Consider the following 15,929-nt stretch of genomic DNA (forward strand, 5'->3'; position numbering starts at 1 on the left):
GTACTTCACCGGAATGCCAGTTCAACACAGGTTCATGAGTCTGGAGCCAAGGTAGGCCTAGCAATAGGGAGTGGGAGAGTCCGGGTAGCACATGGAAGGAGATTACCTCAGAGTGCAGCATTCCCACCTGCAGTGTTATGGGTTCCGTGATAAGCAGGATGGTCACCGGAAGGAATCATCCATCTACGGAGGCGACTGACAATGGTTCAGCCAGAGACTTGGAGGGATTACGGTATTTCTCAATAAGGGACTGGGAGATGAGGTTTCCAGCGGATCCAGAATCTAGGTGGGCGAGTTCAAAGTGACGGTTCTCTCCCCAGGAGATAGAGACAGACAAATTCAGGGTTGGAGAAGACTTACTTTTGTCTAGGGCGACCTCTCCGAGCGGTCCTAGACACTGGAGTTTCCCGGCCTCTCCGGACAAGAACGGATCAGGTGCTCCTTACTGCCACAATAGAAACAGCTCCCCTCGGCTCGGTGTGACTCTTGGCGAGATTTGACCATCTTGGACTGGTCGATCTGCATGGGCTCGGGTGAGTGCGCCTGGGGAATGACAAAAGAGGAGACAGGTCTCTGGAAAGTAGGAGCAAGGCGGGGAAACTTTCTCTCATGGGTGGTCTCTTTGGTGCGCTCTTGAAACCGGATGTCAATCCGGGTAGCCAGCGACACCAGGTCATCCAGGGTGGTAGGAATGTCCCGACCGGCGAGCTCATCTTTAATCTGACCGGAAAGACCCTCCCAGAAGATGGACACCAGGGCCTCGTTATCCCAGGCAAGCTCAGAAGCGAGGGTGCGGAACCGTATGGCATATTGGCCCACGGTGAGACTCCCTTGGCGGAGACGTAGCAGAGAGGAGGCAGATGAGGTCTTACGTCCCGGTTCATCGAAGACTCTCCGGAAGGCAGTGAGGAAAGATGACAGGTCGGACACCAGGGGGTCTTCTCTCTCTCACAGGGGGTTAAGCCATGCCAGTGCCTCCCCAGTGAGATGGGACATGATGAATGCCACTTTGGCCCGGTCGGAGATAAACTTATGAGCCAAGAGTTCAAAGTGCAGGGTGCACTGGTTTATGAAGCCCCGAGCTTAAGCGTGGTCGCCTCCGAAACGAGGAGGTGCAGAAAGCGGGGGCCGGGGCAGGATGCCAAGTTATTGGTGGGCAGCGGCGCTGCCGTGGTGTGAGTCGTGCAACTAGCGGTGGTTGCTGGTGAAGCAGTCAGTGTGTCCAGGCTGGAGTTGACATTCCACAGGTGGTTCAGGATGGACTCCTGCTGGGATCTCTGACGGGAGACTTCATGGTATAGGTCAGAGAGCGAGGGAGCTTGGGTGCCACCGGGTTCCATGGCCCGAGCAAACTGTTACGAGTCTGGGTGGTGGAACCTCTGTGCCGTGGTGCAAGGAGGGACCCAGAGGGGCGTGACTAAGTATCCACCAGAACCGACTCTGGTCGTACCGCAGCTAACGACACCGTGACCAGGGAGAATCTGGGCTGAGGGACCAGGTGCTACTCTGGGGACGACCTTGTAAGAGAGCAGGTGGCTCCCACGAGTCAGATGGCTGGGACTGACCGGTATGGCGGATGGACACAGCAAGCAGGCGGAAGTGTCTGGTAGCTGACAATATCTATCTATATCTATCTATCCATTATCTATCTATCTATCTATCTATCTATCTATCTATCTATCTATCTATCTCTATTTATCTATATATCTATCCATATCTATCTATCCTACCATATCTATCCATATCTATATACCTATTCATATCTATCTATCTATTTATCTATCTCTCTATCTACCTATTCATATCTATCTATATTTCTATCTATCTATCTATCTATCTACCTATTCATATCTATCTATCTATCTACCTATTCATATCTATCTATCTATCCATATCTATCTATCTCTCTATCTATCCATATCTATCTATCTATCTATCTATCTATCTATCTATCTATGTATCCATATCTATCTATCTATCTATCTATCTATCTAAATACCTATTCATATCTATCTATCTATCTATCTATCTGTCTGTCTATCTATATACCTATTCATATCTATCTAGCTATCTATCTATCATATCTATCTATCTATCTACCTATTCATATCTATCTAGCAATCTATCTATCTATCCATATCTATCTATCTGTCTATCCATATCTATCTCTATCTATCTATCTATCTATCTATCTATCCATATCTACAGTGGTGGCCAAAAGTATTGGCACCCCTGCAATTCTGTCAGTTAATACTCAGTTTCTTCCTGAAAATGATTGCAATCACAAATTCTTTGGTATTATTATCTTCATTTAATTTGTCTTCAATTAAAAAACACAAAAAGAATCGTCCTAAAGTCAAATTGGATATAATTCCACACCAAACCTAAAAAAGGGGGTGGACAAAAGTATTGGTACTGTTTGAAAAATCATGTGATGCTTCTCTAATTCGTGTAATTAACAGCACCTGTAACTTACCTGTGGCACCTAACAGGTGTCGGCAATAACTAAATCTCACTTGCAGCCAGTTAACAAGGATTAAAGTTGACTCAACCTCTGTCCTGTGTCCTTGTGTGTACCACATTGAGCATGGAGAAAAGAAAGAAGACCAAAGAACTGTCTGAGGACTTGAGAAACCAAATTGTGAGGAAGCATGAGCAATCTCAAGCTACAAGCCCATCTCCAAAGACCTGAATGCTCCTGTGTCTTCCGTGCGCAGTGTCATCAAGAAGTTTAAAGCCCATGGCACTGTGGCTAACCTCCCTAGATGTGGACGGAAAAAGAAAATTGACGTGAGATTTCAACGCAAGATTGTGCGGATGGTGGATAAAGAACCTCGACTAACATCCAAACAAGTTCAAGCTGCCCTGCAGTCCGAGGGTGCAACAGTGTCAACCCGTACTATCCGTCGGCGTCTGAATGAAAAGGGACTGTATCGTCGGATACCCAGGAAGACCACACTTCTTACCCCGAGACATAAAAAAGCCAGGCTGGAGTGTGCCAAAACTTACCTGAGAAAGCCTAAAACGTACATAGAGTATACAGGAAAAAAAAAAGAGGCATTCAAAGAAATTAACACGGTCCCTACAGTCAAACATGGCGGAGGTTCCCGGATGTTTTGGGGTTGCTTTACTGCCTCTGGCACTGGACAGCTTGACCGTGTGAATGGCATTATGAAGTCTGAAGACTACCAACAAATTTTGCAGCATAATGTAGGGCCCAGTGTGAGAAAGCTGGGTCTCCCTCAGAGGTCATGGGTCTTCCAGCAGGACAATGACCCAAAACACACTTCCAAAAGCACTATAAAATGGTTTGAGAGAAAGCACTGGAGACTTCTAAGGTGGCCAGCAATGAGTCCAGACCTGAATCCCATAGAACACCTGTGGGGAGATCTCAAAATGGCAGTTTGGAGAAGGCACCCTTCAAATATCAGGGACCTGGAGCAGTTTGCCAAAGTTGAATGGTCTACAATTCCAGCAGAGCATTGTAAGACACTCATTGCTGGTTACCGGAAGCGGTTGTTCGCAGTTATTTTGGCTAAAGGTTGTGCAACCAAGTATTAGGCTGAGGGTGCCAATACTATTTTCTGGCCCATTTTTGGAGTTTTGTGTGAAATGATCAATGATTTGATTCTTACTTCATTCTCTTTTGTGTTTTTTCCTTGCAAGCAAATTAAATGAAGATTATAATACTAAAGAATTTGTGATTGCAATCATTTTCAGGAAGAAACTGAGTATTATCTGACAGATTTGCAGGGGTGCCAATACTTTTGGCCACCACTGTATCTATCTATCTACCTATTCATATCTAGCTATTAGTGTTGAGCGAGTATGTTCTGTTAACCCTTTCGCCGAGTATGCTCGGGCCGAGCTCCGAGTATTTATAGCTGCTCGGTGATATGGTTGAATCACTCCCATGTGCGTGATTTGCGACTATTTGACAGCTTTATTACATGTGAGGAATGTCTATTTCTTACATATTCCTCACATGTAATAAAGCTGTCAAACAGTTGCAAATCATGCACACCGAAGTGATTCAAACATATCACCGAGCAGCTGTAACTACTCGGTGCTGGGCCCGAGCATACTCGGACAGAACATACTAGCTCAACACTGCTATCTATCTATCCATATCTATCTATCTATCTATCTATCTATCTATCTATCTATCTATCTATCTATCTATCTATCCATATCTATCTATCTACCTATTCATATCTATCTATCTATCTATCTATCTATCTATCTATCTATATCTATCTATCTATCTATCTATCTACCTATTTATATCTATCTATCTATCCATATCTATCTATCTCTATCTATCTATATATTTATCCATATCTATCTATCTATCTATCTATCTATCTATCTATCTATCTATCTATATCTATCTATATCTATCTATCTATCTAAATAATTAAAGAAAATTTGGTAGCACTACCAAAAGAAGCTGGGTGCAATAAAACTTGTTAAGGTGATGTCCAAACCTTCCACAAATAGAAAATTTGAAAAAACAGGCAGCACTCCAAAAATTAAAGTGAAAAAATGTGGCTTTACTGATCCATTAGCAGCAACGTTTCTGCAGATTTCTCTGCCTTTCTCAAGCTTGACAGGTGGCAGACATTAACAAATCACATTGACTATAATGCTGTCTATTGCATTTCCATAATGGTATCAGACATTTTTCCAGATGAAATAGTGTGCTATTTTGCTCAGTATTTGTGGAATATTCTGAATCACTGAGCAGTAAGTACAGTCAATGTACTTTTCAGTGCAAGTACACTATATATTTATGCGTGCGTGTTAGACTATACCATTCAACACATGTAGTGGCTTTTAGATTAACTCATTATAGTGACATTGTGGTTTAAAGTGACTCAATTTTTCCCCACAAGCTGTATGCAACAGTTGTCGATTGCCTGTAACTTTCTCTCGTATTTGCATTATGGTAGAGGTACATATATTTTAAATAAAAAAATTGCATAAGAAAAAATACAAAATGATTCCTCCACTGCTGTATTAATTTATCTTTAGTCCGTTTAAGCAGCAATTGTAATATTTGTATGAGCTGCCTCTTTATGTAAACCCAAAAGCGTCTTCTACTGTAGAGAATAGAAACAGTAGAGTATATTTAAAAGGTTACAGATTAACAAGTTTATTCACATTTTCAGAATAAATAATATAAATAGGCTCACATATTTATTATCTATAACATGGAAAAACCAAATTGATGGAATTGTGCATAGTCAGTTGCACGAATTATCTCCTGAAAAATCAGCATAGAATACAGTAAACGGTGCTTAATAAGGCCTCGATTTCCACCTATCAGTATGACTATTAATTATGTATTCTGATGCTAAAATCAACAAACCGTTTATGGTCACTTACGATCACACAAAAAGAAAATTGCAGGTGCCCGGAAACCCCCAACTGCATTACCACTTTTAACCACAAGGTGATGAAAAAACTACTTTATTGTTCAATATTATTTGTACATTTTGTTAAGGGCATTGTTTCTCGTGTATGATATCAGGGAGTAACTTCAATCATTTGCCCCTTATTGCACAATTATCCCTATTTATGCTACATTTGTTGGATCATCTGCAATATTTTAATGGGTCTTCTCTACTGAAAACTTTAAAGAGGACCTGTTACCAGGCCAATCTTGGCCAGTTTTTGCTCTATTTTGCATTTGCTCATTGCTCACCATTGGCAAAAACTATAAAAATGTACATACTGTATCACTCAATGAAAAGTCCCATATCATTAAACTCATGGCAGATTAAAAAAAACATGATAGAGTTTAAAAACAAACAAATAAAATCAATACTTAGAACAGCAGCAAAAATACAATAAGAGAAAAAAATGCTTACTTTTGACATAGTGACAGGTTCCCTTTAACTGCACAGGTATGTAAAATTTAAAGGGGTATTCCCATCTCCAAGATCCTATCCCAATATGTAGTAGGTGTAATAATAATAATATTAGCAAATATCTCCAATTAGAAATGTAGTATAGTATTTTTGATTCGCTATCTCTCTTTCCTCATGTGCAGGCATCGCAGGACCTTAGGTATCCATGGTTACGACCACTAGCAACTAGCTAACTAACTGTGACTTTATCAGTGGACGTAACCATGGATACCCAAAGTCCTGCGATGCCTGCACATGGGGAAAGAGATGGCAAATCAGAAAAAATACACTACATTTCTAATTGGAGATATTTGCTAATATTACTATTAGTACTCCTACTACATATTGGGATAGGATCTTGGAGATGGGAATACCCCTTTAAGTTTATGAAAATTTTTCAAACCCAATGACTGATTCTTTATATTTTCTTATGCCCTGATATAAAAAACACTTCTATTTTTAACCATCACATATGAATATTGCACAAAACGTGCAAGAAATAACATACAAGCAAGATGAACAAGAAAAATATTTATTGTGGCCAAAAATGTACACAATATTATATATAAAAATTTATTGAACATTCATTCTGCAACTTTATTGGAAATTAATTATTGCACCTTTTCCTTTTATCTCCAAAGCATCTCTTGATACCTTTTCTTTTATAGAAGGATCTTCTCTTTGAATTATCCAGCAGAAGTCCTCCATCATGGTCACATTCTATCTACCTTGGTATCCGCATTTCATCTCCTTGATATCTTTCTCCTTGCTCTACGCTAACAGCACCAAAGTTTTCAGGAAAGTAGTCCAAATGTAAATGTAAAAATTTTACTTCAAATTCATCAGACAACCCAAGTCTTTGAAAAGTTTCAGCATGTTCTCCACGATGAACTTAAATTTTGGATCTTTGTTGTTACGTAGAAATTTCTTCACGACTTCTTTAAAAGAATCTAAACCCTTTCCTCAACAGCTTTCATTTTTGTTTCGAATACGTCGTCCTTCATGAGTTATCGAATATCCAGACCCTCAAAAATGCTTTCCTTCAGTTTCGTTTTGGACAGTCACTGAAAATTGGTACAAAGGTACATAAAAGTCACTCCTTCTTTTGGTAGAGCTTTCACAAACTGCTTAATCAGTCCAAGCTTAATATGGAGTGATGGTAGGAGAACTTTTGTGGGATCAACTAAACTTTCCACAACTATGTTCTTGAGTCCAGGTTGCAAGGATGTTCTCATTGGTCAACTTTTTTGGCTCCAGCGAAGAGGAGTCCTATCCCGGTTGTCCCATTCACACAAAAGCATGGGTACTTAGTGTATCCTCATTACTGCCCATGGAGCAAAGAGAGAACTTTCAGATCACCACATATTGACCATCCTTGATCCTCCTAGTTAAGTTTCTTGAGAATAAAGTCTAAATTCTCATAGTTTTTCTTCAAGTGCACAGAATGCCCTACAGATACTGAAGCATACTTTCTGCCAATGTGCAGTAGTACAGCTTTAAGACTTTTTTGATGAATCAATAAAGAGTCTCCACTCGCTGACAATGTACTCGATGTTAAATTTTTCCATCACTGAAACATCACTTCAATACACTAGAGCACCGTCTTGAGAAAAGTTAGGAAGGAATTCCTTTTCTCTGCTTCTGTACCATGAATAACAGGTACCAGGAGCTAGCAGGTTCTTTTCCTTTAGTCTAGAGCAGTGGTTCTTAACCTTGTTTGAGATACCGAACCCACCAGTTTCAAATGCACATTCACCGAACCCTTCTTTAGTGAAAAATCAAATATGATTTTTTTCCAAATTTAAGACATAGGTATATGTTTTTTCACTGGTACACAAAATGAACCGTGCATGATCATCACCTTGATCAAAGAACAAAACCACCACAGTGCATGAACTCACAACAAATTACATACCTGCAAATCAGTGGGACTTCTGCTGTTGTTTTTGAGAGACCAGTTCAAGTGCTACTCTCATGTCATTTTCACAGCAAAGTCAGTTCCTTTTCTTTGTTTTTATGTCCAGCATCCTCGAAAAGGATTGTTCGCAGAGAAACAGTACAGACCAAAAGTTTGGACACACCTTCTCATTTAAAGATTTTTCTGTATTTTCATGACTATGAAAATTGTACATTCACACTGAAGGCATCAAAACTATGAATTAACACATGTGGAATTATATACTTAACAAAAAAGTGTGAAACAACTGAAAATATGTCTTATATTCTAGGTTCTTCAAAGTAGCCACCTTTTGCTTTGATGACTGCTTTGCACACCCTTGGCATGCCTGTGCAGAATACAATGCGTAACAATGATGTGTGGTGCATCGGCTTTTACTAGCCCACCAAAACCAGACAATCTTCCCAGCACGATTGGAGCTCCGTCCGTACAAACTGCAGAAATCATATCCCATGAAAGATTGTTGTCTCTGAGGAAGTCATCCACAAGCTTCTTCACATCGGCTGCCTTAGTTGTTGTTGTAAGAGGCTTACAAAATAAAAACTCTTCTTTTATCATGTTGTCTTTCACATAGCGCACGAAAACAGCAAGCTGGCTTAGATTAGAAACGTCTGTGGTCTCGTCGAGTTGAAGGCTGAATTTTGCCGGACTTGAAATTAGATCTGCGACTACTTGAGCCAAGATGTCTTTACTCATGCACTCTATTCTGTCACTGATGGTGTCATTTGAAAGAGGAATTTGGGATAATTCACCTTCGGCCGCTGTTCCGAGTATCAGATTCGCCATCTTTAATGCTGCTGGTTTTATGAGTGTTTCACCGATGGTGTGCGGCTTGCCCTGCTTTGCGATCAGGTAAGCAACTTCGTACAATGCAGTGAGGATCGGTTTGTTCACGGGTACAAATCCAAGAGCAGGCAGAGTGGCCATTTCATTGAATCAGGCTCTTTTCACCTTGAATTCAGCAATGTGTTCTTGTATTCCACATCTCCATGCAGCTTCAAGAAGTGTTCCTTCAGTTTTGCCGGTGCGAGACTAGAGTTGCTCAACTTGGCATTGCAAATCATGCCGATAGGATGCTAACTCCCATCACGTTCCGTGATACATGTGAATCCATGTTGTACATATTCTTCCGACCACTTTCTTTTTTTGTTCGACATCCTTAGTATGGATTAAAATATTAAGAAAGAAACCACACAACGTATGACTACGACAGTCACACGGTGACTACTGAGCACACTAAATTCCCCGCAGCAAGGATTGTCCAATTAATGTAACGTGATCATCTGCAGCAAGTGATGGCCAAGCGGGGCGTGTCATCATGAATTTACTTAATGAGTCAGGTGTGTCTTGACCTCCGTGGCGGAGGCTCCGCCGAACCCCTGAGACCGACTCACCGAACCCCTAGGGTTCGATAGAACCCCGGTTAACAACCACTGGTCTAGAGCCTAAAATATCAGCAGAATGTTTAGGAAGGTCCAAGTCCCTGACTAAATCATTTAATTCGAGCTGTGAAAAAAGCTGCGGTTCATTAGAACTAGTATAAAAGTCTTCAGCAGAATCCTGCTCTTTATGTTCTGAATCTTCTAAATTAGGTGTATTTTCAAGTTTCTATGGAGGTGAAGGGACAGGTATTCCTGAGCCGTGAGGCACAGGGTGATTCACTGACGGGATGTCCAGGTATATAATTTCCTTCTTATTTTTACGATTGAATCCATCCACGTTGCACGTACAAAAGTATTCAAAAAGTCATCACTATGATTTAGCGGTTCCCTCCAGATCATAGGCACACCAAAACAAAAGCTCTCTTTTCCCTTTAGATCACTGTCGTGGTTCTTCTACACAAACAGAACACACACTACATGTGAAGCCCACGACTCTTTGTAATCACCTAGTTTTACAAAAAGTACGCGTAATACACTTTTCTAACAAAGTCCATAATGTTCCTTCCTTCTTTCTTCACTATGAAATAATCACAAATGTAGCAAAAGTTGTCGGGTGACAAACACTGAAAGGAATTGTGGTAAGTGCCCCACCACATTCTTATGAACTAAGTCTAAAAGAAAATCCGACTTAGCTCCAAATAGAAACCAATCACAGTGCAGCTTTCATTTCTTATACTGCTGAGATAAAATGAAAGCTGTGCTCTGATTAGTTGCCGTGGACACCACCACACTGTTATGAACTGTGACTGAAACAAAATCTGTTTTCACTGCCCATAACAACCAATCACGGAGCAGCTTTCATTTCTTATACTGCTGAGATAAAATTAAAGATCTATGATTGGATGCTATGGACACCATCACACTCTTTGGAAGACGGATTAAGAAAATCTTCTCAGCCCACAGCGGTAAATCGTAGCACAGCGTCCTTTAATTTCTAATGACACCAAAATCATCCACCAAAGGTCATTCAAAGGGGTCAAAGTATGGTGCAAGAAAAAGTCTGTTTTGATATTTTTTCTGAGTTCAGCGATCGAAAGGAATATAAAAATCACCTCTTACTTTTCAAACAATTTTACACCTGCAGACCTGTGTAGTTAAAAAAAAAATTTCATGTGTGAAGTGGACATGTGGAAACTATATGTAAGCATGAGGCACCATGGTTTCACCAATATCCTTACAAATGACGCCTAAGGGAAAAAAATATATATTTTACTTTGTAAGTTAAGTCCCTGGACACTTTTGGCCGCGATACTCATATGAGCTTCACATGCTGAAAATTGTGTGATCAATTTGATGACAGTGCCTATGGAGTCAGAATCAATTGAAGGTAGAAGCTGTCATTTGTAGGGCAAAATCCTGGGTCGAGCTACACATTCGGCGTCTACCACAAGGTGGACTACTCTATCTATTTGGTTTTAAAGGGGTATTCCCATCTCCATGATTCTATCCCAATATGTAGTAGGTGTAATAATAATAATAATAATAATATTAGCAAATACCTCCAATTAGAAATGTAGTATAGTTTTTCTGATTTGCTATGTCTCTTTCCTCATGTGCAGGGCATTACAGGATCTACTGCATATTGGAATAGGATCTTGAAGATGGGAATAGCCCTTTAAGTGCTGTATTTTTCAGGATACCGGCTATTTTACTCTGGATTTTCTAAGGAACTGATTACAGATAAACCAAAGACCCCAGATAAACCAAGGACCCTGTTAACAATATCCTTTATCCATATTGGATTGTGAGTTCTCTCCAATTTCTACCCAATGCTGTATATAAAACAGATATTAACATACAGACCTAATGTCATTCTACTGATTTCTCCTTTGGTACTATTTAGTAGACCTAAGGAGGGAGGCGATGGTGGATTTTAGGCCGGGGTCACACAACCATTGATTCTCTCATGCAAGAGAATCAGGCCAATTATGCAAATGACAATCGTCTCACTCTCTGTCAGAGCCTGAGCCGGGTGTCAGTGCACTGTGCGCTGATCCTCTCGCATGAGAGAATTGCAGTACAGGTGTGGAGGAGACACAGAGAGAGTACTTTCTGCATCTTCTCCATTGCTGGAATCTGCAGTATTCGGATTGCACTTGGATAACTTAGACTTGTGTGGATGTGCGTGGTCCGGTTCTCGGATACACTCACAGCATGCTTTAATTGATTTATCGTGCCAAATTGGCATGGGAAAATAATTGCAGATCTGCACTGCCCCATAGTATAACATTGGTCCAAGTGCTCTTCGAAAAAACATGGCAGTGTGAGAGAGCCTTTATAGACAGAAAATGGACAGTTTAATGGTGGCGCAAATACAGTTCAATATGCAAATCCTGAAGATTTAATACAGATTTCACTCTTAGCATTACAAAGGGTGAAATCTTTACCCTAAAATTCAGATCTGCAGCGCTAATCAATTTCCACTGAGTTTTTTTTTGTAAAATCTCATCCACAATGCTTATAAATATCCACTCAGAAAGTCTGCTGCACATCCAATCTGCATGTGTACACCCTAAAGTCTAAGTATACCTGGTTCATTTACCTTCTGTCAAGCTGTAGACAACAAATATAATGCACCTGTCACATGATACGTGCCTTACCATCTTGTTTATGTCCATAAAATAGTTAAAGGAGTTGTGCTTATTCAACTCTTGTAGCTGTATAAGCTCAGAAATATATGAAGTAACAAATTGAGCTTTTGATCACCCACCTTGGGTCCAGCACTACCTCTGTGCCGCTGCTCTGGTCTTTGTTGATCAAGTGCATTGTTGACATCACATCTACAGCACTGCAGGCAATCACTAGAATCAGTGGCTCATTCCATCTGCATCGGTGAAGCTGCTGATCCTAGTGATTGGCTGCAGCTGTTACAAACACTATAGATGTGATGTCATCATTGTAGCTGAACACGAAAGCCTGGAGTAGTGGTGGAGACGCAGCGCTCAACCCTGGAAGATGAGTAAAAGCTCAGTTTGATAACTCTTTAGGCTCAGAAATGTATAAAATAAAGTTAAAAGAGGACAACGCTACAGTGCTGTGATTGCTACTAGTTCTCTTTTCAGTAACTAACGTCTATCATACATTACATTATAAACAGAATAATGTTCAATAAAAGGTGATTTCACCTCTGATGAATGGGCACATCCCGCCACTGCATCAATCACGTTAGCTAGCATTGAAGAAAAATGATTTTTGCAGATTTACTTCCTATTTCTGTAGACACAAAAGAGAAAACATTCCAGCCTTTGTGTGTCTAATACTAAACCTAGATCGAAGAGCTAACATTCTAATATTGACGACGCACATGTCGCTCACAGCGCTTGGATCATTTAGTGCTGTGATATTGATAGCTGTCATGTGTAAACGCACTAAAGGATCAGCGCTATAAGTACTCTATACAGGACTGTTCACATATGGATGATGAATAAATGATTTTAGCATGTTAATGATCATCATGCTCCAACTACAGTTCTTCCTATTTTAACAATATACTATACCGACAATCGTAAAGTGATCCGTTCGGGCTTTATTGCCCTGTTAATGACAAAATCGGGAAAGATAATGCATTTCTAATATGTCTTATCATATAGATTTACCCAATCATGTACAAAGATCTGCGAGAGGTATTGCTGCTGCTGCTACTAATATATATTATTAATGGACTCAGATATTCCCTAGTAAACATGCACATTGACTGCGTCTCAGACGACAGCATGCTATTTAGCAGAATGCCTGTGCTATAACCAGAGAAGGGCACTAGGGGACACTGTGCCTCTTCCACAGCACTCGCTTCCCATCCTACCTCCTTCCTAGTCCCTGAGGATTCTGCTTAAGCTAAGGCTGCCAATGAAGTCAAAGCCTAATGCATTTCTCTGTGGTACCACAGGCTGCATCTCTTTCAAATTACAGTGCAGGCGGACCAGACAACATTTTCTGAATTAGCATTTCTGGGACTTCTCTGCTCACACACACAGTCCACATCCGAGGTACGGCAAGGTACCTGTCTGCTTTACCTATGGACCTCATTTACACTCCACTTTGGATTAGAGGGAAACTCTGATTTTCTGCAAAGCACAGAAAGCAGTTGGGAGGTGGAAGCAGGAGTTCCCGTGGAGAACCCATTTTGGTCACCTGCTTTCTTTTTTTTTTTTTGCTTTCTTCCTCTTTGTCCCTTTCTGTTGGATAGCTAATGGATGGGGGAATGCAACCTTGGGCTTGAAGAATGAGATAAGTTTATTGAGTTCGCTTTGTGGGGAAGATGTACCCTTCCACAAACATGGAAACATAACCGGGATCTTTGATGGATATTGATTTTAAAGAAAGAGCACAGGTAGGTCACATCTAGCCATATTCTTCTGTGTGATTGCAGCTGCCGAGGAGGAAGATTTCAACTTCTGCTTGATTTATGATAGGAATCAGTGGGATAATCAAGGACAGGTGTCTGCGGGGCACGGACTTAGGATACAGAATGGTGATATCAAAAAATAACGAAGATTAAAATTCCAATGTTCCCTCTTATGCTTCCCCCCAGGCCTTATATATTTTTACAATCATATGAAGAGCAATCTATTTCCTGTAATCAATCATTCAGGCGTGTTAATGATCAAGGGGGGTGAATGGAGGGAGACTCAGCACCTGAATACTGCATAAAGTTTGCCTCTATGCTTCGCCTGGAACACGACTTTCATGCTTCCCTCTATTCCCCTTGTTCAGGAATCAAAGCATCTGGTTAATTGTGTGAATGAGTTAAGCTATCTGAGGTTTCATTCTATAGAAAAATCCCAGCGAAGCATTTTATTCTTGGCTTTTAAGCACATCAGCTGAATTCCTGATGATACGGTGTATGTGGTATGCAGTTCAGGTACTTTGATGTCCTGCATATTGTATGTACAATTCTTGGTATAGTAATGTATTATGCCTCTGGCTCTCAACTGCGTTATATTAAAATGCCTTTCACATTTCCATAGACCCAGACTAGTGAAGGCACTTATCCAATTAAAAAAAAATGCAAATGGTATGGTGGTAGACGACTTGTACTGAAGCTGTCATTTTTTTTTTTATTTATGTACAATGAGAGCATGAAAACGCAGACATACAAAGCTGTACATATATATTTATATATATATACATGTGAGTGTATATATATATATATATATATATATGTGTGTGTGTGTTTATACACATATATATGTATATATACTGCATAAATATCTGGAGCTATGGTTATATATATATAAATCTACATATATATATAGATATGTATATATATATATGTATATATATAGCTCTATCCTTATTTTTATATATATAAATATATACATATATATAGATATGCTTATAGATTTATATATATATATATACACACATACATATAGCTATATATTTATATATCTATATGTATACACATACATATAGATATATATAGGTACAGATACATATATAGATATATACATAGATGCATATATATATATCTATATACACATGTAAATATATAGTGGATCTTCTGTAATCTATGTGTAAATATCTATAAGCCACTTTGTCATCCATTACGTTCTATAGGAAATAAATAACATAAAGCAATACATTTTTATGGGACTGTAAATATGTCCGGAGAGCAAAGGGTTGAGCGTAATTATTTTTACGATTGCTACAAATGTTTACCAGACCTTAAAAATGGTTAACATGGTTGCGTCTGTGTGTGTGTATATGTCTACGATATGTTTTTACAGAAGAGTGCCTATATGTAAGGCTCTTTCCATGTATGCCTACCTTTGCCTTGAACAGTGGGCTCTGAAAATTGTCAATGGAATGATATAAAATGCCAAGTCGGGAGCTTTGGGTAAGAAATAGGACATTTAGAGAAATATTAGAAATGAATTTGGACGTCTTACATTTCCCATTTTTAGAACTAAAACTTTAGTAAAGTTAATTAAATCTACTCACTGGTCGCCAGTTCGCTTGGTTTTTAGAATTATGCACACTTATGTAGATGCTCCAATAAAAGGACTATTCCTGGGTCTATGATGTTGATACGTGATCTATTTATGGTGCCGTTTTGACTTTCTAAGGAGACTTTTCAGAAAGACTATTCCGTGGCTTCAATATAATGATTCCTGTCAAAGAAAGTGTATCACAGGCCTCTCATACCTGAGGAGAATGAGCCTTTTCTCGTTATCTTTCAGCCAGGCCAAGATTTGCACAATCCCAATGGGAATCCTCTGGCTTTATGAAAAAAAAAAAGAAGGAGGATTGACAGTTTAACCCTGGATGGGAATATGTCACATAGGAAGGCATTGATGAGTTCTTCGTCCAGTAATTAGGTTATAGTATCCAGTGCCATATTCTGCTATTTATCACTGCACGTATGGTGAAATGAGAAATACAAGGCTATGCTGTTCTCAGCCTTAGGTCTGATAATGAGGAGTTTCTTAATAGCTTCAGGGCATTTTCAGCCAGAAGTAAAGCTGTCAGGTAAAAGAAAAACTTCATAGCTTTATAGCACCCACAGTAACTGATGGAGTTTGGAAGCAGAAACGGAACACTGAATTTTCTTCTAACGCAACTTTAGAGTAAAATATATTGAATAAAAGCTGGAGAAACGAGCTGTCTTACCAACCA

At 39.7% G+C, this 15,929-nt stretch overlaps 1 protein-coding gene across 2 annotated transcripts in view; it reads left to right on the forward strand.

Moving 5' to 3' along the window:
• Nucleotides 1-13,142: 13,142 nt before the first annotated feature.
• TAFA3 (TAFA chemokine like family member 3) overlaps nt 13,143-15,929 on the forward strand; it is a 593,704-nt gene continuing 590,917 nt past the window's right edge. For both annotated transcript variants that reach the window (XM_073667175.1, XM_073667174.1), the window contains exon 1: nt 13,143-13,641. The gene's annotated coding sequence lies outside the window, so the exon portion shown is untranslated. The remainder of the gene's footprint in view (nt 13,642-15,929) is intronic.

The sequence above is a fragment of the Phyllobates terribilis genome, unplaced genomic scaffold (assembly GCF_046119375.1).
Source record: "Phyllobates terribilis strain yellow unplaced genomic scaffold, ASM4611937v1 Scaffold_2__4_contigs__length_985480577, whole genome shotgun sequence".
Classification (NCBI taxonomy): domain Eukaryota; kingdom Metazoa; phylum Chordata; class Amphibia; order Anura; family Dendrobatidae; genus Phyllobates; species Phyllobates terribilis.